Source organism: Lissotriton helveticus, chromosome 4_1 (assembly GCF_964261635.1).
Source record: "Lissotriton helveticus chromosome 4_1, aLisHel1.1, whole genome shotgun sequence".
NCBI lineage: Eukaryota > Metazoa > Chordata > Amphibia > Caudata > Salamandridae > Lissotriton > Lissotriton helveticus.
This window is the reverse complement of record NC_136063.1, coordinates 747,418,420-747,440,734: the sequence shown is the minus strand read 5'-3', so window position 1 is coordinate 747,440,734 and position 22,315 is coordinate 747,418,420.

The window sequence follows — 22,315 nt, the reverse complement described above, 5'->3', positions numbered from 1 at the left end:
CCGGACAGCAGCCCGGAGCGACGGCAGGAAAGGCAAAAGCGCAGAGCAGCCCGGAGCGACGGCAGGAAAGGCCGAGCCTTGCTGCCGCGCTGAATTTAAACCCTTCCGGGGCCGCCCCTCGCACCTGGGGCCCGCGCCCATAGGCCAAGTATGAAAGGGGGCGGACCAGTGCTGGCGTGCGCGCGGAATGTGGGACTAAGATGCTGTCTTCGCTTAGCTCCCCTTCGCGTCGCGCGGGCCAGCGGCAAAGGCAACCCAATTGAAACACACCATTACGAAAACATCACACACAGATACAACAGGCACCTTCAATTTTCCAGTCCTGCTCAGTCAATTTCTTGATTGCTTCCAACCTTAGAATGGAAAGACTAGACAAGGGATGATTATTTGAGGTTAGTAGTTTTTATACATGCCATTAATGGGAGCGATCTATGGTGGTGAATGTTGCATCTGAAACCTATTTTTACTTTCCATCAACCATTCCGTTTATTTTCAGTTATCTCGCTAAGCTGTGTAATTTCACATAGGATGCATGGATAGGGATTCAGAGTACTGTACATGCTGTGTACTCAAAATCAACAGAGCAAGAATAAAAGTCAACGTTTATGATTAAGATTATTAATCACTGAGGAACTATGGAGTAGAGCACATTTTGGATTAGGTAGCTGCAGGTTTCGCTAATAGCGCAATGAGGACTTTGTAATCATGTTTAAATGAATGTAAATTATCAGTTCTAGAAGTGCAAAGGAAAGCGACTTTAAACTCGTGTTTTGAGTATATCCAGTTTATGCATACTTGCCGCTCAGTCACTTGTAATTACTAACGGCACATTCCAATCCATTGCCCTATTGCTCACAATACGACCCCTTAGTCAGAGACCAGCCATAAGCAAATGAGACTTGAACCTGCTTCAAGATGAACAGTCCAAAGTGTTCTACCTAAACATGCCGCGTCTGGACAGGAACACAAGCATTGCCGGAGTGAGTTCAGTATTTTTGTCCTCATCTGTGAGGTGAAGATTGCCTAAAGGCATGGTGAGCATGGCTGTAAAGTGGCATAATTTGAGATCTGAGAATTCCTGGATGGGGATGCGAATCCGCCTTTCTGCCACCTGAGTTTTAGAGTGATAATCTTCTAGGGATGGGTGTTTAGACCTTTGCAAAGATATTGTCAACATTAAATAAACAGAGCACATGACAAAAATATCCAAACTAAAAATATCGATAACTTAAATATCGTGCAAACACATAAAATTAACTTCTACAAAATGATCGTTTTTGTTAATAGGCGTTTCAGTTTTGTCTGGAAAAAGTAGGGAATGTGACCATTAAAGTTTTTTGTAGGAGGGAAATACAAGGGCCTTATTTCTGAGGCCCTGCCGGCACTATTGCACTAACGGAACGTTGCTTTCTTGACGTTCAGGGGGCGCAATGTGCCACTGGCATATTTAAAAGGTCGCGTAAAGCCACGTTACATGGCTTTTCATGGCCTTATACATATGTGCCCCTTTCACGCAGAAAACTGTGTGAAAGGGGCATTCCATGGGTGATGCTGGAGGTGTTCCCATCAACATCCATGGCTTTTTGACACTGCCCCAGATTTATGAGAAATCAAAAGTCTGAGGCAGCGCCAAAAACGTACGGAGATGTAAGGCAAACAAAACGAGGACAAATATATTTATTCCTCCTTGTTTTTCTTCCTTCTAGGTGTGCTGCATTGTGCAGCACACGTAGAAAGAGGAAAAAGTCTCTTGTGATTGTTTTTTTTGTAGGAAGGTTTCCCTTCCTGCACAAAAAATAATGAACCCCACAATGCAGGCACCCTTGCACCATGGTGCAAAGGTGCCTGCGTTGGGGTCGCACAGCAGCCAATTGTGTGCGGGCGCAGGGGAAAAGGACAGGAATGAGCCGTAACTAATAGATACAGCATATTCCTGCTCTTTTCTTTAGCCATTGGGCAGTGCAGCAGCAAGGCCTGCTGTGCTGCCCTATGGCAAAAAAAACACATAAATGAGTTCCCTAGTTTTTAGGAACTTCCAAAGACCTTAATGACACTAATCTTGAATTCGCCATTCCATTAAGTCTAGGAACTGGGCTAAAAGAGACGGAGAGAAAATATCTGGGAAGGGAACTTTCTTTCTCCTGACCTAAACTTCTGGCCTTGTTCTAAAAGGAAGAGGCTTGAAACCTGGAAACAATATCATCTTACAATTCCCTCCACAATTCAATCCATATTCTTAGAAAAAAGCAAGTGTAGAGTTTCTTCTGTCTACTATGCCAGCTTGTTTAGAAACTACAGGGAATACCCCACTTTTCCCTGTTTTACTTTTATAGCCCTGTACAAAGATGAGACTTTTTAAACACTTGTGGATTGTTGCTACTAAAAGGATCTTGTTATGAATCTGGGACGTATATTGCAGCTCCGGCCCTGTATAGATAGGCTCAATTGCAATGGTGGGCTACATCATTCTGTGGGACAGAGGTGGGGGGGGCACATAAATGTAAAGAATTTGGAAGTCCAAGAGCCTATGGGGGATATTCTCAAGAACGTGTGATAAACATGGCAAAAGTAGCTTAATGCAACCCTTCACATCGCAGCCTATCGCGGGAAAATAACGCTGCGTCAACGTTGTATTGACAACACAGCGGTATCATGAGATAGGCCCATGCCAACGCATCAAATGTTCATAATAAAGTCAACGTGACGCCTCAAAAATGCAAAACACAAACGCAAAAAAGTTGCGTTGAGGCCAATCACAATACAAAAAGCAGCGAAAACCAGCAACAGGCCTGCAATTCCAATACCTCATGCAGAAAAATGCACCATAAAAGCTGAGTAAAAAAACGGTGAGACGACAATGTACGAGCACAAACCCACATCCATGACGGAGAACAAATGACCATTTTTCCCGCATCAAATAGGCATCTCCTCACAAACAGTCACAATGTACATTGACATGCAGTCTGCATGTGAATTGTGCCAATGCGGAAACATAAATGGAACACACTGTGAAACCGCAGCTCCCCTGCACGTTGCAAAGGGTTAATCAACACCTCTTGCACACAGACGTGTCATGTCCATTTATAATCAATCAGGTAAGCACAGATGAATGTTGGGGCAGTGACTCCCACTTAGGTACATGTTACCCATGTTGTGGTACTTGAGTCACAGGGTGCATCCTTGCACCATGGTGGTACACCTCTGATCACAAAAGGAGCACTGTTGTCACTTGTAGGTCTCAAATGACAGCCAAAAGAAAAGGTCTCTTGACGACACGGACACGGAGGAGCAGGGAGGCCGAACCAATTGATACAGGCTCACGAGCAAAGGAATGGAATTGTGTCCTCTCGTAGTGGATGATTTAAAACTACTCACATCACTCAAGTGAAAACGAGTTATTGTACTGTGATTCCAAATTGATGAAGGAATCTGCTATTCCCATATGAAGACGGCCGCATAAAAAAATACGGTGGCTCCTCCGTGCCAATTTATAAGCACTGATGTTCCCATTAAGGCTTGTTCAAATCACCAGACGAAACACAGTAGCGAAAAATTTTTAAACGACTTAGAAGGTTCCAGAAACAAATCTTCTATTAAAGATTACAAGTCTATACTGTCAAATGTCCTGATGAAGGTGCAACTATTTTAATGACACCGAAATGCCGCGTCGACCTTTTATTTTGACTGTTTTTATTATGGTTTATGTATACCTTATGATGAAGATAAACCTTTTTAAGAATTTCTTTTACATTTTAGAGTGTAACCCTGAAGGGAGGTACTACAATAAATTGTGCAAATCGTTTTTAATACTTTTGTTGTATATGTTTATTGACTAATGTTTTGATTAATAGTGTCACAAGTGTACAATATCTTTCTGCCATTATAGATCAGTAAATACCTGGGACTCTCCTTAGGCTAATTTCCCCCGCACATTTCTTTTCAGTCAGCACACTGACTTTTTTCTTATATTAACCACAGGGTCTTATTTTCCGTAACACGTACAGATGAGTGACATGCACCCAGGGAATATGTCTAGGAAAGCATTTATTTGCACATGCTGTGCCTGTGGTCATTTGGTACTGTCCGATGATTGCTAAGGATTGCCACAATGTGACTTGCTCATGTGAAGAAATTGTCAATGATAGTGTTACTACAGGCTATTCCTGCTGCGGCTGCAGTGGGGTGTGGTCCACCTGCCTCATCTTCGTCATCATCGTCCGGTGCATCTGGCACTTGGATCCATGGGGCATTGCAGCGCACACATATGTTGTGCAACACACAACATGCAACTATCATATTGAGCACGATGTCTGGCCTGTACAGGAGCCTTGCACGTGACTTCAACACGCCAAATGTGCATTCCACAATGCCCCTGGTGCGTTTGTGGGCCAAATTGTACTGCCTCTGGGCCTGTATGTTCAGGGCTCGGAGTGGTGTCATCATCCAAGCGCAAAGTGAATATCCTTGATCACCTGTGACAGTGCAGAGAGAAATGAGTCAATAGTTTGTTGTGCATGATGTGTTGGCAGGCTCACTGGTACATTGGTGTGTGATTCAGTGATTCATGTATGACATGTACAGCATGTAGCAAATGTGCAACATAAATTTGTATCACATAGCCTCACTGCTGCTCCTCCCTCCCCCCGAGCCTATTCACTAGTATGCGCAGCTCGGTTGCATCACTTGCACCCCTACAGCACACCACCGTCATGCCTGTCTGCGCATCTCCACAAGCCTGACATCGACACTGTGATGTTGTGCACTGAAGGTGGGTGGCCACGTATGTGTGTGGGCTTATGGTAACGACAGGGCAGACACAGATGTAGAGTTCATGTCTGGCTTACCTCGCCATGCGTTTGAGGCTAGACCTTTGGCTGATGCTGTTGTAATAGCGTCACACACACCAGTTGGTATGTATGATCCCGGACCCCGAGCGGGTGTGCGCTCCCTCATTTACCCCTTCGGCTGAGCACGCACTCCGGGGGCATGCTACATAGCAACATTGAATATTGCGTGACGGGTGGTGCAGACACAACAACAAAGACACACACATTACTTACTTCCTTGGCAAGGCCTAAACTTAACTACGCCCAGGGCCAGGGTTGAATAACCACATCCCTACACTGTACTGCCGTATACCGGTCCACTCCGCTTACGCTCACAGGGGGTACGACACAGCTACATGTCCCAGGTCTACCCCACAGCCTGTGGTGACATGTTTGCGTCCGCGTCCGCTGTACATAGCACAATGTAATGTGGTAGGGCCTGGGGCCCTCATGCACACATAATGACTACACAGACACACCTAGATAGTTTGTGGTACTGGCTACGTGCACGTGCGCCCAGCACCTTTATTGCCAGGGTCACTTGTCCAGTGACGCCGGTGCTGGATAGGTGTGGGGTGGTGTAAGTCAGCCCTCAGGGGTCTGTTGGAGCTTGAAACAACTACAACAGTGATCAGACAATCAGAAGTTCAAAGTACAAACAGCAAGGGTCCATGACTTGTGCTGCACAGTGTTAGTCGTGCTGGATGCACTGCGGCCGGCACAGGCAAACCGCTACGGGACGGTGACATGCAATGCACTGAGGTAGGGCCACAAGAGCTGAGCGGATCTTCGTTGATGTCCAAGGAGAATGTCACAGAGTGCTATGGGGGACAGTGGAAGGTGTTCTCCAGGGCTTGAAGCAGAGGGCAGGAGCAAGCACAAACAGGCATATAGAGGAGTTGAATGCTAAAGACACCTTCTTACCACCATGTCAGTATCAGCTACATGAAGATGTAGACAACCCTCAGGCCATGGACTCAGACACAACCAGAGCTCAACCAGAGAGTGTCCATGACTTCCATGGCACAGAGTCAGTGGCACCAGAGCTGGAGGGGAATGCAGTCTGCGATGATACCTGTACATTGATATGAACTCTGCCATGAGTAGATCAAGACTCAGTTCCACCTGTGTGACCTACTCGACCGCAGTTTTTGCCGGAGGCAGCGATCAGCGCAGGTCAACTCCTGGATCTCTAACACACGACGTAGAAATGGCATGTGAAGATGATTTGTGTTTGAAAAGGTAGAGCCACCAGAGATGTGCGGGTGTGCAGCCTGCGACAATGCTGTGTCCTCCCTGGTACAGTCTGTATTGGATAGGTGTGGGGCCTGCTGGACCACTGCATAGGCTGAAGACAGATGTCTGCAAGGGCTCACAGACATCTGCGGTTGAAATGCTATGCACGGTGTTGGTGGCACCACATCGTGGGGAGTATAGTGACATCAACTCAGCCATAAAATCATGAATTCTGCCGTAGTGTAATCACGACTCAGTTCCAAATGTGTGACCTATTAGTCCGCGGTGTATGCGGGTGGAGTACATCAACGAGAAATGAATACCACAGTCCTTGCTCACGGAGGCCATGATGGTCTGAGGAGGCTGCCAAGGTCACGGGCCTCGGGTTTGGAGATTGCACCGGCACGTGATGAGCCCTCTTTGACACACACCGGTGCCGGCAGGTGAGCAGTGAGGTCTGGGTGCGCAGGGGCGGCCAAGACAGGTTCAGGGAGCAGCGGCCCACAGTGCAGCAGGCGCACAGGATCGCAGGCAACACCGCTCACGGTGACAATGTCGGCCTCATGGCAGGGTGAGGGGCGCCGCCCTGGCAGAGACGTTGGGCATTTCGGAAGAGAACCACGGCCAGAGTTACATGCTTTTTATTCACACCCCTACTCGGGCTGGACTGTTCCCATGAGGCACAGGATCTAGACTGACTTACATATGGCCAGATGTAAACTGGGGTGGCATGGTGTGCAAAAGAATGATGGATTTAACCCATATCTTTTGACTGGGGATGAATGTTTTGATTGTTCTGCATTCCGTCCATCAATTGTGTGCCTTTTGCTTGATGTATAAGGCTGGTCCAGGTTCCCACAGTAAGTTGTGCTGTTGTGTCTGGTGGGTGGGCATGTTCTTTGGCATGTTGTATGTGTTTGTAACATGTGCATCCACAGAGTTGTGAGTTGCATGATTGTGGAGTTGAGGTGGGTGGTGTGCTCATTTGGTATTTACCAACGAGCAGTGCATTTTCGTAGGTGCCATCCTGGAAGCGCTGGCTCATGATGCACAGTCGGAAGATGTAGGAATCATGCTCACTGCCTGGGTAGTTGGCAACAACATTGGTAAAGAGTCCCTGGTGGTCCACTATTGCCCGCACATTGATGGAATGAGTGTGATTTCTGTTGTGGTAATTGTGTGCAGTGTCGGCAGGGGGCACAAGTTGGACATGTGTGCAGTCTATTGCCACCAACATGTGCGAGAAGCCAGCAATGGCATAGAAGCCTTGCTTGGTCTCCAGCTGTTCCTGCACAGTGTGGGCGAAGTATAGGTAGTGGGGTACCAAGCTGATGATGGCATCCAAGACAGGTGTGAGGAACTTTGATAGGGCTGGCTGTGAGACTCCTACAACTCTGGCAGTTGTTGGTTACAAGGTACCAGAGGCAAACAGGTGCAGCACAGCCAGCAGCTTTGTCTGAGGTGGGATGTTGGTTGTCTGCTGTGTTGGTACTGTCAGCCTGTGGGCAATGATGTACAGGTTGCGGAGGATGGTTGTCCTTTTGAGCCTGTAGTTGGCAATGACATTCTCTGGTGTTAAGTCTGTGAGACTGGTGCGTTTCCTGAAGGTCCGCTGTCTTTGTCTGCGCTGCCTCTGTAGTGGTCCGGGGGGTCCTGGGGGTGGTGGCGGTGGGTGTTGTGGCCCTGTTGGTGCTCCGAGGTGCATGATCATTAGCTCCATCGCATCTGTTGTTCTTCAGGTGTGGCTCTGGGCTGGGCTCCCTTTTCAGGTGCAGGCTGTCGTCCGACTTTACACCAGGTCAGAGCAGGTGTTAATTTTCTGCTGCCAACGCGCCTTATCGCCTATTTTGGGTTCTTGTCGCCGATCTGGCTGGTCGTAGAGAATGTTGCAGAGTGGTGTTGTTGCTGCTTTTTGCACGGGAATGTCTACTCTGCTTCTCATTAGCGATACTTACCGGGGTCATCTGTGGCGATGTTTTTTGCGGCTACTATCGCAGGTAAACTGGTTATATGGTTATATGGTTATATGGGCTGCTAGCACCAGCTTGTGAATGGGGCGATAAATTTATCGCCACTTTGGCTGCGATAATGTGCCGATAACTCTGCATTAAATCCTTCAGAATATGCCCCTATATTTTTTTAAGCAATTAGTATCGCTCCTTCAGAGTACACCAACAATTTCTGTGCTAATGGACATAGGACTAATAGATATCAGTGCTTGGATAGCATTTAGTCTGACTACCTTTTCGATTAGAATTTAAAGCCTGCCCAGAATTTTACCATACTCACCTGGACCCATAAACACATACACACGTTGAACAGGTAAACCTACGCTTAACCAGTGATTTAATTGAACCTTTTTAGGACCTATACTCTGACTTACCAATCCTAGTCACTGGTTCCTAGAGTCCTAAGGATCAACGGAGTTAGCAAGAAAATAGGTAGTAAATAAACATTTGCACTCATAAAATAACCACAGACTCGGGAAATATGTAAACACTTTATCTATGTAAATGTTTCAATGTCTGAGTCCATACTAAATCAGTTAGAGCTTGATCAATTGGAAATAATAAAATCAAAGCAAGATGATGCGGAAATATCATGAAATGTTCTTTAAGCATTGAAACATAGGAAGGGTAAGAAGAGGGAAACAGCACAATGACATAGCCACGCAACATTATATTTACCTAGAATGGTGTAAAGACCAACCCTGGCCACGGGCTGGGATAAAGGACCGGACCCCGAAAGTACAGGTGCCAACAGGATAGAGCAGGTGCAGACCAGAATCAGGATAACTATGGACCAAATTGGATTAGGACAGGACCACCGCAGGTCAGGACCAGCACCCAGAGTTAAAGTGCAACAACAGCGTCACACCCCTCTCTGCAGCTAACAGTCGGACCCCGATTGGGCTGTCGAACTCCTTCCCACAGAACCCTGATTGGGTTATCGAATCTTCCCAGAACCCCGATTGGGTTATCAAATCTTCTGACAGAGTGCTCCGCCAGCACCTCTGCTCTCGATCGCCTATTGAGTGCGTTGGGTCAGTGGCAGGTCAGCTATTCGGACAAGTCAGACAATCTAACTAGCTAAGCCTACCTTAGTTATACCATTTTCCAGGGCAGTGTACTACCGCCCTATGTTGTAAATGTGTGTATTCCCTCAATTTGATTTGTTAAAGGACAAGGAGAGGTCATCAGACCATACCAGTTATGAGGTCATGCTCTTCAATAATCAGATCAATGTTCTCGCCTAATATTTTATTTTCCCATGCACTTTTATTCCACCTGGCAATGAATGTTCCAATAGTAAATACAATGTATAATTTAACATCCTCTTGGAGGTTCAGGAGGTCGAGTTCCCATGAACATCTTCTAGCAAGTCAGGAGTTGGCATGAATACAATGCCATGGCTTGTAGACTCAGGTGAATTCGGCGCATGCTCAATTTCAGGACCCAAGATGGAGCAACATTGTACTTGATTGGTCCACACAGGAGCTAATAGCAAAGTCAAAGAAACACAGTTTTTGAACAAAGAATAAATGAATGCACTGTATACCACTTATCTCTACTCTATTCCCATTACTTTATTTTAACTACAGCATTAGGGATTAAGCAGAACGAACAACTTAGGAAAAGCAGCAATGCAAGCATTAGCGCATGAGAACATAGAGCAGCCATTTTTAGTTCTAGTGCGCAGAAGCAAAGTTTTCCCACCAAAGCAGAAGGTACGTCATTGCACATGAGTATGACAGACGCATGCGCAGAAAAGATCCCGCGTTGTGGCGGCCATTTTGGGTTAATCGAGTTACGGTTAGTAAAAGTATGGGTTCCCCAGCTTATTGAAATGTCGTGTTTTGCATTGTTAATAAGACGAAACATGTTGGTTAATACATTACTTATTATTTTGAGAGGGTTGAGTCCAAGCAAGTTGCTTTACGTGCGAAACCTTGCTCCATCGCAGGACCAGCAGCTGCTTCATTCATGTCCCAGGTGGAGTCTGATTCTACAACCAATAGGACAACTGGCTTAGTGAAAAATGGGAAATGGCTACTACTGGAATAAACGTTTTGATTCACACCTGGTGGCTCTATAGTTGATTGTCTAATCATATAAGAGACAAGAGCGGTATTTTGCTTTGATTACTACACCACAGCACTGAAAATGATGGGGACATTACCCTTTACAGGGTTGACATATAAATGGAAAAAAAGGAAAGGAGAGTCTGCTAAATGCCGGTTTTGATGCAATTTAAAAGGAACAGTTGGACATTTTTCTTATTCCTATTATATGTTAAAAGTGAAAAATACTAGTTGAATCTCTTATTGCTGAGAGTCAAATAAGGACACTGAGATATGGTTTATTATAAGCAGACAGATAATAATATAGGAACTGTAGGAGTATTAAAATACATTTGAGCAGCATGGGATCGAGAGCGCAATATATGAGCCTGCGTGAGCAATTTAAAAACCCGAGATAATTCAATATTGTGGATCCAAAAGTGGTAGTTTGACTCTCAGGCGAGGTGCGCATTTACTTTCATACGAGAGAAGGAGGCGAATATTTTGAGAGATGAATTGTGTTGCAATGTAGGAGCGCTTGCACAGCTTGTGCGAATATATTCTAAAATAGTTCTTAACGATTTTTAAAACAGGAATGGTGTTTGTTAGAATTCAACCTGACATTTTGTATGCATTATTCTAAAGCACTTGATCTGCTAACATCCTGGGTAAAGCGCTAAGGAGAATACTCGCTGCAAGCAGTGATTTTAAAACTGTTGTGTCGTGATTTACTGTTTATTTTTAAAACTGTTATTCTTACCCTTTATTTCATACGCTGACTCCCCGTTCCACCGCAGCATTGTGCTGTTTGATGTGGAGGGAGGTAATCGCGTACTCACTTCCTGGTCACGCCACGCTGGGCGGCCATCTTTGGTGTGTGACGCTCTAGTCTTCGTCACTCCCTCTATCTACTTATACCTCAGTTCTTCCGCGCAGCGGTGACGCGCCGCGAAAGCGCCGAAGAGGCGCCAAAGAGAAGCCAGTCTGCGCCAGTCCGCGTCCAGACGCTTCCAGCTTTTGCTTTTCTTTGGCCGGACACCATGGTAGGAAACCGCCGCATTTATAGCTCTTCCTCCCTACACTTGTTACGTCCCCCTATTAACCCTTCGTGTCTCCATTTGATCCCCCCGCTCAATACCTGGTCGCACTGTTCTTCATGTAGCTGGAGTCTGTCGTCAGTGCACCCCGATAAACTCCAACCCCTACATAAGTGGAGAATGTTTCTCCTTAACTGCCGGTCCTTACCAAAACACCATACAGAGCTCTCTATGCTGATAGAAGAGCTACATCCTGAAGCTCTTTTCCTTACAGAAACCTGGCTTCAATTGGAAAATAACCCGTCCACGGTATGGGCGACTCCGGAAGGTTACACTATGAAACATCTAGACCGTCAGATTGGGAGAGGCGGCGGTCTCGCCATTATATACAGAGGCACTTTCAAATGCCGCATCACCCCCTCCACTATATCTAAATGTGAGGGTTTTCATTTTTCCCTAGAACTCTCGCCCACCACCACATTCTCCGGCATGCTGGCTTATCGCCCTCCTGGTGCCCTCAACAACTTTATTCCCAACTTGACAGACACGGTCGCTAGCGCCCTGCTCTCCACAGCAAATTTTACCCTATTGGGGGATTTTAATTTGCACTTGGATGACCCGTGTGATTCCTCAGCCAATAACCTTAGGCTGAACCTCCAGGCCATTGACCTTTGCCAAAAGGGCTTTCTTGCAACTCACAATAGGGGACACCTTCTGGACCACATTTACAGCAACCTGGATAATTTAAAAGTGGAGACTCCTATTCCCCTTCCATGGACAGACCACTGTTTAATACCCTTTACCTGGTCTATGAACTCCCCCCCCACCACCCATAAGCCCAATAAACACTGGGGAAGGAAATGGTCCCTCCTATCGCTCCCTGAATGGGAACGCGCCCTTACCGAACATCCCCCACAGAGGTCTACTAACCCCAGTGCTGCCACGACTAACTTTGACACCTGGATCTCCAGTACCCTCGATCAGGTTCTTCCCCGTACTCCTTTAAAATCAATAACTAGATCCAAAGTTGCCCCGTGGTACACACCAGCCCTCAGAACCATGAAGCAATCATGCCGCAGACTCGAGAGAGTGTGGAGGCAAAACCACTCTCAACAGAGGAAGGCCGACTATAGAGTTGCCATCAAACTGTATAAGGGGGAAATTGCCGCCACTCAATCCCGTTTCTATAATGTGAAAATTAATATGGCGGCTAATGCGCCTAAAGAAATTTTTAAAATTGCAAAATCTTTAATTTCTCCACCCTCTGAGCGACCATCATCCGACGGCGCACAAACTCGGTGCAATAATCTTGCTACCTTTTTCTCCCAGAAAATCCAGGCAATTTATTCCTCATTCATCACTGATGATGATAACAACAAATCTATTCCCCTCCCTGTCCCTGCCGCCCCCACCCCCTGCATACTCGAAACACTTCCACTACTTGATCTGGTATCATTAGATAAACTAATCCCTAAAATCACCTCGGGATCCCCTAATGACCATGCCCCCCCTCATGTGCTTACCAAGGTCTTAGATGTTATCCGTCCAGTCATCTTAGACGTCCTCAATGCCTCCATCGCCTCCAACACCGTCCCGCCTCCATGGAAGTGTGCAATGGTAAAAGCTTTGCTGAAAAAGCCCATGTTGGATCAGAACAACTTAGCCAACTACCGTCCCATTTCTTTACTTCCATGGATGAGCAAGCTACTTGAGAGGCATGTTAATAACATCTTAGTGGACTTTCTTGAGTCCAACTGTCTGCTCCGTTCCTCTCAAACAGGGTTCCGTCCACAGCACGGTACCGAAACCGCTCTTCTGGCGGTGACGGAAGAAGCCAGAATTGTGCTGGATCAGGGAGGGAAGGCTGCCATCATTCTACTCGACCTCAGTGCCGCGTTCGACACGGTCAACCACTCTACTCTTCTCCATCGGCTGAGTGGTTTGGGTGTGTCGGGCGTGGCCCTGAAATGGCTTTCCTCCTTCCTGGACGGCAGATTCTTCCAGGTGTTTGAGGGTGAGTCGGTTTCCCCAAAACATCCTCTCAGTTGTGGAGTACCTCAGGGTTCTTCCCTGAGCCCTACTCTTTTCAATGCCTATATGGAACCTTTGGAGAGGATAGTCCACCCCTTTGGGGTGCATATTGTCACCTACGCAGATGACACCCAACTGGTGGTCTCATTGGACCACCACGTGGGATCCTCCTCCACTCTAGGCCCTTGTCTGGAGGCTGTTGCCAGATGGATGCAATCCTCATTTCTCAAACTGAATGGGGAAAAAACAGATATAATGCTGCTGGGCAACCCCTCTCCATCTGCCCTAGCTTCCATCTGGCCCCCATCTCTGGGCCCGCCCCCTCTTCCCAAACCCCAGATCAAAAGCCTGGGAGTCTGGCTGGATAAAGCACTCGATTTCTCAGTACAGGCCACAAAAACGGCTTCTACCTGCATCGGAATGATGAAGATGCTTCGCAAGGTGTTACCCTTGCTCCCATTCCAGGCCAGGAGGATCATGGTCCAGGCCCTGATCCTCTCCCGCCTGGATTATGGGAATGCCCTTTACATGGGAGCTCCATCAGCTGTGACCCGTAGGCTTCAGGTCACACAGAACTGTGCTGCCCGCCTACTCTACAATATCCCCCGCTGGCAGTCAGCTAAGAAAGCTCTCAAGGAGCTCCATTGGCTCCCTGTAACAGCCAGAATTCAGTTCAAGGCCATGTGTATTACACACAAATCCTTTCACCGCACGGGCCCAGCAATCCTTCACACCATAGCGACCCCTTATGTTCCCGCCAGAGCCTTACGTTCCAGCTCTTTGCAACTGGTATCCACCACCAAAATTAACAAAGCCCGTTGGGGTGGCCGTTCATTTTCCCATACTGCGGCCAGGCTCTGGAACTCTCTTCCCCTCTCCCTCCGAGAAATCAACAACCATCTTTCCTTTAGAAAAGCCTTAAAAACTCACCTGTTTGTAAAGATGTGTTGATCCCCCTGAGCTTCCACCAGTAATCAGCTTAAAGCGCTACGAGGCCTCCGGGTAGATACGCGCTATACAAGTGCAATTTCAATTCAATTCAATTCAATTATTAAGGGATTTACTGGTCTGCGTTCAATAAATGGACCAATCCAAATAAACTGAGATTGACTGACTGCCATTTGCCAACTCTGACCACCTATCATCTGAGATAAGAAGAAAGAAAGGAGGCAGAGGGAAAGAGAACCACACCATGAAGAGCCATGGGTGACTTTGAGGTCTCGATTAGACCTTCCCTGGATAACCATATCGAAAACCACAGAGAGAGAAACGAAAATGAGATGGCGGCTTCTCCATTGCCCAATATGATGTACTGCCAGGAGATTGGCCAATTTCCTCCTTTGTGCTGGACTGAAGTCTTGCTTCTTGAAGAATTTCCCAATGAAGGGCAGGGCGAAAGATGGGAGGGAGTTGGCCAGGGTGTTATGGTCAGGCTTGGTTTTCTTGATGAGTGATGTCATGCGATCACATTTACATGAGGATCTGCATGAGTGGATCACTGAAACATCAACATGAATGAAATCTACTTATGCTTACATTTTAGCTGTTCGTTCTCAAAAGTTATAAAGAAGAACAATTTGTCAAGCCGCCATTCCCAATCCAATACACCAATCACTTATTATATCTGGTGTGTGAGCTTAAACTTGACACAAAATAAAAATTTGTGAGTAAATCCTCACCATATCTGTAAACCATGTGCATAACGAACTATTGAATTGTCAAATATAATATCTGATAGAGTTCGTTTATCACAGAAATATTTATCTTAGAAAAATACAAGAACAAGTATCTTTCTTATGGAAAATCAATAAAGTACTTTGAAATAAAGAAAAAAAACAAATATTAAAATAATTCTAAATATAAAAAAGCTACTTATTCCTTTAATTTGAACCACAGGCTAGACCTAAATTCACCTTTGTTTCTTCTACTTATGTTACTAATAGATTCAGTTGCTACAAATATATTAATTTCTTCATTTCCTTGAGCGCACTTGCTGCAGAAAAAGCCCAAGTCAACTGTAACCTGGTTTTTCTTTAGACTTCAAAGCTATACTTTTTTACTAACTATTCTCATGACACTTTCAAGAAAAAAGATCATACATTTGTTTAATTTAATGAACAGATCAATATACAGTATGTTGTGATTTATTTATGTGGCCCTTATAGCACTACCAGGTCTTGAATTCCATAGCATCTCCCTTTAATCTCCCTTTACGGCAGAGAACAGGACCTTAAAAAAAGGAAATGGGGGAACTACACAAGTCAGGAAGTATGCAAAGTACATCACGGCATATGACATCACTGTGTGTGACGTGTGTAGCATCATAAGAAGTGTTATCACAAACTTTGACCTCACAGAAAGTGACATCACAAGACAAGACAACAGATTAAAAACCTCACACATATGCTTAGCCTTTCTATCATGAGTACATTTGAGAGCATTTTGAGATTTAACAAATGAAAGCTGATCACTACTTAAGCCTGTGAACTGAGGTCCCTCGCTAAATTAATTATTAGCCCAGGGGCCATATTACCCAAGGTGCCCTGGGGGCGCAAGGGGCATTCGTGCCCTCTTTGCACCCCCCCGGGGCACTTTGGTATTACAAAAGGCGATCCAGACACTTCTGTAATACAGAAAGCCCTGGCGCACATACAGAGCAAGCTCTTTCTCAAGAGGGTGTCCCCTCATTTGCAGGGGGTGTGGCCCCATGCAAATGAGGGAGTCCTTTTGCCTCTGTACCGACTCCATTTTACATATGCTGGCGCAGAGGCAAAGAAGCTCTCAGGAGGCCACTAACAGTGTGCCACCTCAAAGATGGCACACTGTCAGTGTGCCACCTGATTGCAGCCCTTTGGTGGGGGGAAATGGGGTCCCATGGACCCCCCAGACATCCCCTTGCAGACAGGGGCAGTTACTGACTAGACCCGCTTGCAAGCGGATCTCTAATCTCCTTTTAAAGTGCAGGTGGGTTGCCGCCTGTACTGTGAAACACAGAGCAGCTGCTTTAAAGCTGTTCCGTATTTCACTTGAATGTGCTTCCCCCACGGCAGCACGTGTTTGCAGCTGCCCTGGGGCAGCACATTCTATGTAATATGGCGCACATTCCCTGTTTGCACCCGGCACAGTTGTTCTAAGGTACGCCGAGTGCAACAGCTGTAGACGAGTGGCAGGTGCAACTAGATGATGCACTAATTTATTGCAAGGGCTTTGCATGACCTGGTCTGTAAGGGCCTTCTGCCGTCACAGATAGGGCTTTGACAGCCTGACATCACGCCGGACCACTGGAGGATGCGTACTTCTACTCGGAGTAGCAGCCAGGGCTGAACACTACGTAGTGAGGGCTGGACACCCACTCCTTAGTACTTGGAGACACATGTGACGGTACCAGGAGGATTTGTGGGGTTTCAGGAACCATTGCTGCCAGACCTTGGAATTAGGGAAGGCTCCATCACATGCCCTGTTTTATCCAGGGCCATCCTCCCCCAATGTGTTATTGTACAGTTTGAGGGACTACTGACCATCTATTAACAGGCTCTACCAGGCCTGGATACATGCTGGGGAGAGGAGATGCATGTTAAGTGTATAGCCGGACTCGACAACGCTAAGGGCCTTTCAGTGACTATCCAATGGCACTGGCTGCTCGTGCTGCCCCAGAAGAACAAGCAGGCCAGTAGAAGCGTGATATTATTCTCTCAATGTAACCTTAGATTTATCACCTGAGATGGTGGGGGACAGGCCCCCCGCAGACCAAAATGGACCAGTACACTAGACCTACCGCTGGTGCCCAGGGAACACTGAGGCACTTCTCTCCATGAGTAATGCTGCACAACATACAGACCTAGATGTCATCTTCAAAGGCATTCAAGACTCCAGCGAAGTAGTGTAAACCATGGTAGATAAAGTCCGGATTGACATTTCCCTACAGTGCCAAGAACTTTGTTATGTGGCTGGCAGGGTGATGGAGGATGAAGCCAGGGTCTCTACAGTGGGTGAAGTAGTGACAACCCTGAAACGTTAAGTCTCAAAGCTGCCCCCACAACGGTGTCCTTGGAAGAACACGCTAAAGACGCTGAAAATCAATCCCATAGAAATAATTTATGCTTCATTGGCTTTCTGCCACAGACTGTTTGCTACTGTGCAACATTCCGTCCATCATCTTGTGTGTTTTGCTGTTCACCCTATGTGGGAAGGGTATGCCCAGATGTGGGTCCCTTGCTCACTAAGCCACGGGAGTCAAGCTATCCTGGATGAAGACGGTTGATAGCCAGAAACCGGTCCTAGGATGCTTGATTCCGGTCCAGGAAAGACATGGCTTAGCAGTTCAGGCTGGACTGTTCCCATGAGGCACAGGGTCAAGACTGATTAGCATATGGCCATGTCTGAACTGGGGTGGCTTGCTGAGCAAAATAACGATGGATTAAACCCAGATCTGTGACTGGGGGTGAATGTTTTGCCATTGTGCAACATTCCGTCCATCATCTTGTGTATCTCTGACTATGCTCCTCTCCACCTAAAGATGGAACCCCTTCATGGATCCCTAAGACCTATGTGGCACCTCAACACCTGGCACCTCGTGAATCAGGACTAAGCTGACTTTGTAGAGGAGGATATCAAGGTATTTTTTAACCTTAACTGCAATACTTTTCATTCTGCTAGCACCCTATGGGCATCCAGCCAACCCTTCCTGAGAGGCCTGATCAAGGGATACATTAGGGGTGAAGAGGCATGCCAACTGGCACAGATGACACACTTAGAATCCCAGATCCTATCTTTAGAGCAGTAAGCACGTTATCACCCCTCCGGAGATAGCGATCACCAATTGGCACTGGTGAGATATACAATAAAGCAGATTTCCCTAGTAGATGCCAAATGCCAAGCAATGTTGGTGGGCATGTACCCAGGGGTTCTATGAACATCTGACAAGTCTAATAAATGTAGTAATCAACAAGAGCTAGCTACTTGAAAAAAGTTGTATGTGTCTAATGGGTAAAAAAACTTTAGTTTTTTTAAGAAAGCCCTCACCCCCAACCTAGTTGGTGGCATGCTTCATCATTGGGCCCCACCCAGGGCACCGAGTGTGCCTCAGGTGTGCTATGATGCCTAATTAGAGCGGAGCAGGTTGTGCTAAGTGAGTGTGCAGTGAGGTGTTTTGTGTGGGGTTAAAAAAGTTGTGCTAGAGGTCGCTGTCGGTTAATTTATTAATGGGCCCTAGGCAGGGTTAAAAACAAGGCTTTTGGACGTGGTAGGAGAGACTTATGGACCCACACGTCCCGTGTGGTCAACTAGTTTCAGCCAGGCCTTGGTTAAAAACTGGCTTTCTTCAGGACCTATGTGTGAAAGGTTGAAAACAAGGGGCTGACGTGTAGTGAGCACCTTATGTGAAGCATTCGCTAAGGTGTTGTATTTGTAAGAGGGTATTTTCCTCTCAGTTTGTACCTGTGGAGAGAAAGACGGGACAAACATATAGACACATAGAGGCCTATTAGGATGGCGGATGGAAACGTGTTCCGTCCGCCATGGTCGCGGCAAAAATACTCCCGATCGCACCGCGGATAATCCGCGGTTGCGATTAGGATATTTCTGTCATCAAACACCAACCGCGGCGGACGGATCACATTAAACACCGTCCGCAGCGGACGGATCACACCAAAGACCGCCGTAAGCGGAAGGTACCACAGAAACACCCTCCGCCGCGGACGAATTGACCGCGGAAACAGGCCCAACCGCCGCCAGACCTGCGGAGGGTCCGGCCGCATGATTAGGATAACCCCGCCATCCAAACGGAACTCACCACCTCCTTCCTTGACCGCCGCAGAAAAAAAGCCTCGACAAACGGAGCATGATTGCGGAAGGACCAAACGAACATCACCCCTGCCGTCAAACCGAATCAAAAATGGCGGACGGAAGTAAATAGAAAACACCTAAAACAGGACACACACCCACATGAAACACCCACCCCCAACAACTACACGCCCCAATGATACCCCCTCAGCACAAACAAGAGCACCCAAGTCACCACACCCACAGAACACCTGACTGCCAACAACCATTGGGACACAACCACCACAAAGAGTATAAAATGAATCCCTCCCATTACCACAATCCTTTGCATCACAGCACTGCTGGAACAAAGAGGCAAAATAGCACAAACTGCAGACACACACAAACACACATAGAACCCGCACACCAACACACCCACCACACAAACCCCCACAACACCATCTCTACATACCACACACCTGCACACCCCACACCACCCCACCCCACCAACACCTTGCACATCACACAGCATGGCACCCAAGAAAAACCCCAAGTTCACAGAGTGTTAGTTGAAGATCATGGTGGATGAAATCATCCATGTCGAACCACATCTGTTCGGTACCCTAGTCCAGCAGACCACCTTGGCAACTAAAACCACCATGTGGGACAGGATAGTGACCAGAGTGAATGCTTCAGGGACAGTGCCACGCACCAAACACGAGATCCAGAGGTGGTGGCATGACCTCAAGGCAAGGGTGAAAGACATCAGGGCCAAGAACCACCTGCGGGCACAACACACTGGTGGCGGCACTCCCCCGGAGCCTATACCATTTGCCAAATGGGAGGAGAAGGTGCTGGGCATGTTGCACCCTGAGAGCCAGGAAGGAATCGAAGAGGGACTTGAGGCTGGTAAGTACAAACCAATGACCACTATCACACTGTCATGGTCTGCCTTGCACAACTGCCAAGACACATCTCCCAGGCTCCAATCCATGCATGTGGGCCACACAGTCACCCAAATGTGTAGTCCTGGGCTCAAATGCACCCACCATGACCAACCACAAATGTTGCCTCCTATGTACACAGGCGTGCATGTTGGCAAAGCCGCTCTGTCTGGGCACCTGTCCCCTTACTCGCATATAATTTGTGGAACACGCACCGCCATTTGGCGGGTCCGGGTCCCGGGGTTGGATTCCTGTGGGCGCCATCTTAGATTGGGTGAGTGACATCTTTCGCGGGCGCCATCTTGGAGCGTCCCGACGCTCGAGTTGCTCATTGAGACGCCTATTTAAAGTCGTCCTCTCCCGCGCAGTGGGACGCCGTCGTTTAGCCAGAGTCGTGCCAGAGTCCTGCCCGTCTGCGCTCGTCCGCGTCGAGGTAGCGGGTGCGGGCTAGGGACTCTGGCCACCATCCATCATATCACCATGCATAATACTACAATGATCAGGTATAATCGCGCTGATCTCCTTGCTATTAGAGACGGTCTTTCGGCGTGTGGTCATGATTCGGTGTTCCCACTCCTGGGGCCTCATGACTGTATCTGTGGTAGTTTTTCTCGGGATACCCCCCTCGGGGTGCGTTCTGTTGGAAGGACTGCCCTAAGTACTCGTACTGATAGCACTGAGCGAGTACTCAGTATTTGGAGCCTGAATGTGAGATCATTGGTCAAGCACCATCAGTCTCTACGTGACATGATCGATAGGGAGTCACCTGACCTCATCTTTCACACCGAGACTTGGCTTCAAGATGCTGACACTGCTATAATAAATCTGGCATTTCCTTCCACCTATACAGTGTTTACTCTGAACCGCACGTCTAGGGGAGGTGGCATAGCTATGGCGACAAAATCTTGCTTTCCGGCTGATTGGAAAGCTCTTGATTTACCGATGTGCAAGAGCGCCTCTTTTAAGGTCAATTTCAGTCATCAGTTCACTTTCAGTGGCCTGCTTATTTACCGTCCTCCAGGGAATGACACTGTCTTCAAGGCCGCCCTTGCTGATGTGGTTAGTTCGTTAGCTCCTAGATGTGCTAACTTTAACATCTTTGGTGACCTTAACATACATCTTGACCAGGCGTCATCCTCACCCATCAGTTCTCTGCTAGCGGACCTTGAAGCCATGCAACTGAACCAACTAGTTACCTCCCCCACCCATATAGGAGGTCATATTCTTGACCCCTTCTTCACCACTCTGGTTCGGGCTAGGGCATCTGACCCGATGGTGGTAGGTTGGACCGATCATCTGTTGGTTAAAGTGTCATTCCCTTTAGACGATCCACAATTTAAACCTGTGGACAGACTGATCCTTAAAAGAAACTGGCGTAAGCTCAAACTGGAGGAGCTTGTTAAGATCTTGGAGGCGCAGCCCTTGGGCAATTTGCCGAATGTGGAACAGGGATATGAGCAGTTTTGTAACTGGGTCCTAACCGCCCTTGACTCTCTTATACCAATGCGCTGGTCGAAATGTCACGCCAAAACGCGCAGCCCATGGTATAACGATACTCTTGCCGAGCTCAAGAGAACATGCCGACAAGCTGAGAGGGCTTGGAGGAAATCCTTTGACTCCACGTTAAAATCGTTGTATTTTGCCCAGCTTAAGATTTACCACAGGGCAATCTGCCAAACCCGGGCCGCATACTATGCTTCTGAGTTTCTTAGTAGCCCTAACCCATCTAAATTAACTTTTAAGGTTCTCAAAGACCTGATGGGAAAACGGGCAACCTCGCTAGAAATCTGCACAGACTCTCACTGTGAAAGTTTGGCATCCTTTTTCGTGGAGAAGGTGCAGATAATCTACAGAGGATTTATGTCATCTGTGCCCGGGGTTGAGCCTAGTGGTGTGAGGGCTACGGTCCACGAAACTCTCTCCTCTCTGCCTGCTATGTCTGTCGAAGTTTTTGACACTCTGAGCCTCAAAATTAAATCTGGCTCTCCCTTAGATCCGCTGAAGCCAGAGCTATTCACTCTTCTCCCGCCCCTTTGCCGTGAGCCTATATTGGAATTGATTATTCTCTCACTCACTGAGGGCGTGGTTCCTTCCTCTTGGAAGCAAGCAGTGGTCAGTCCCATTCTGAAGAAGCCTAATCTTGATCCCCTGCTACCTGAGAATTATCGTCCCATCTCCCTCCTGCCCTGGACCGCCAAGGTCACTGAGGCACACGTGAATTCCATCTTGTCTGCCCACCTCTCTCGTAATAATATTCTAGACGAGAGTCAGAATGGTTTTCGAGCACAACACAGCACCGAAACCGCTCTGCTCTTTATGACTGAGCATCTGCGTTCGGTGCTGGATGCGGGGCAGACAGCGGCGCTCCTCTTGTTAGACCTGAGCGCCGCGTTTGACACGGTGTCTCATGACATTCTGATG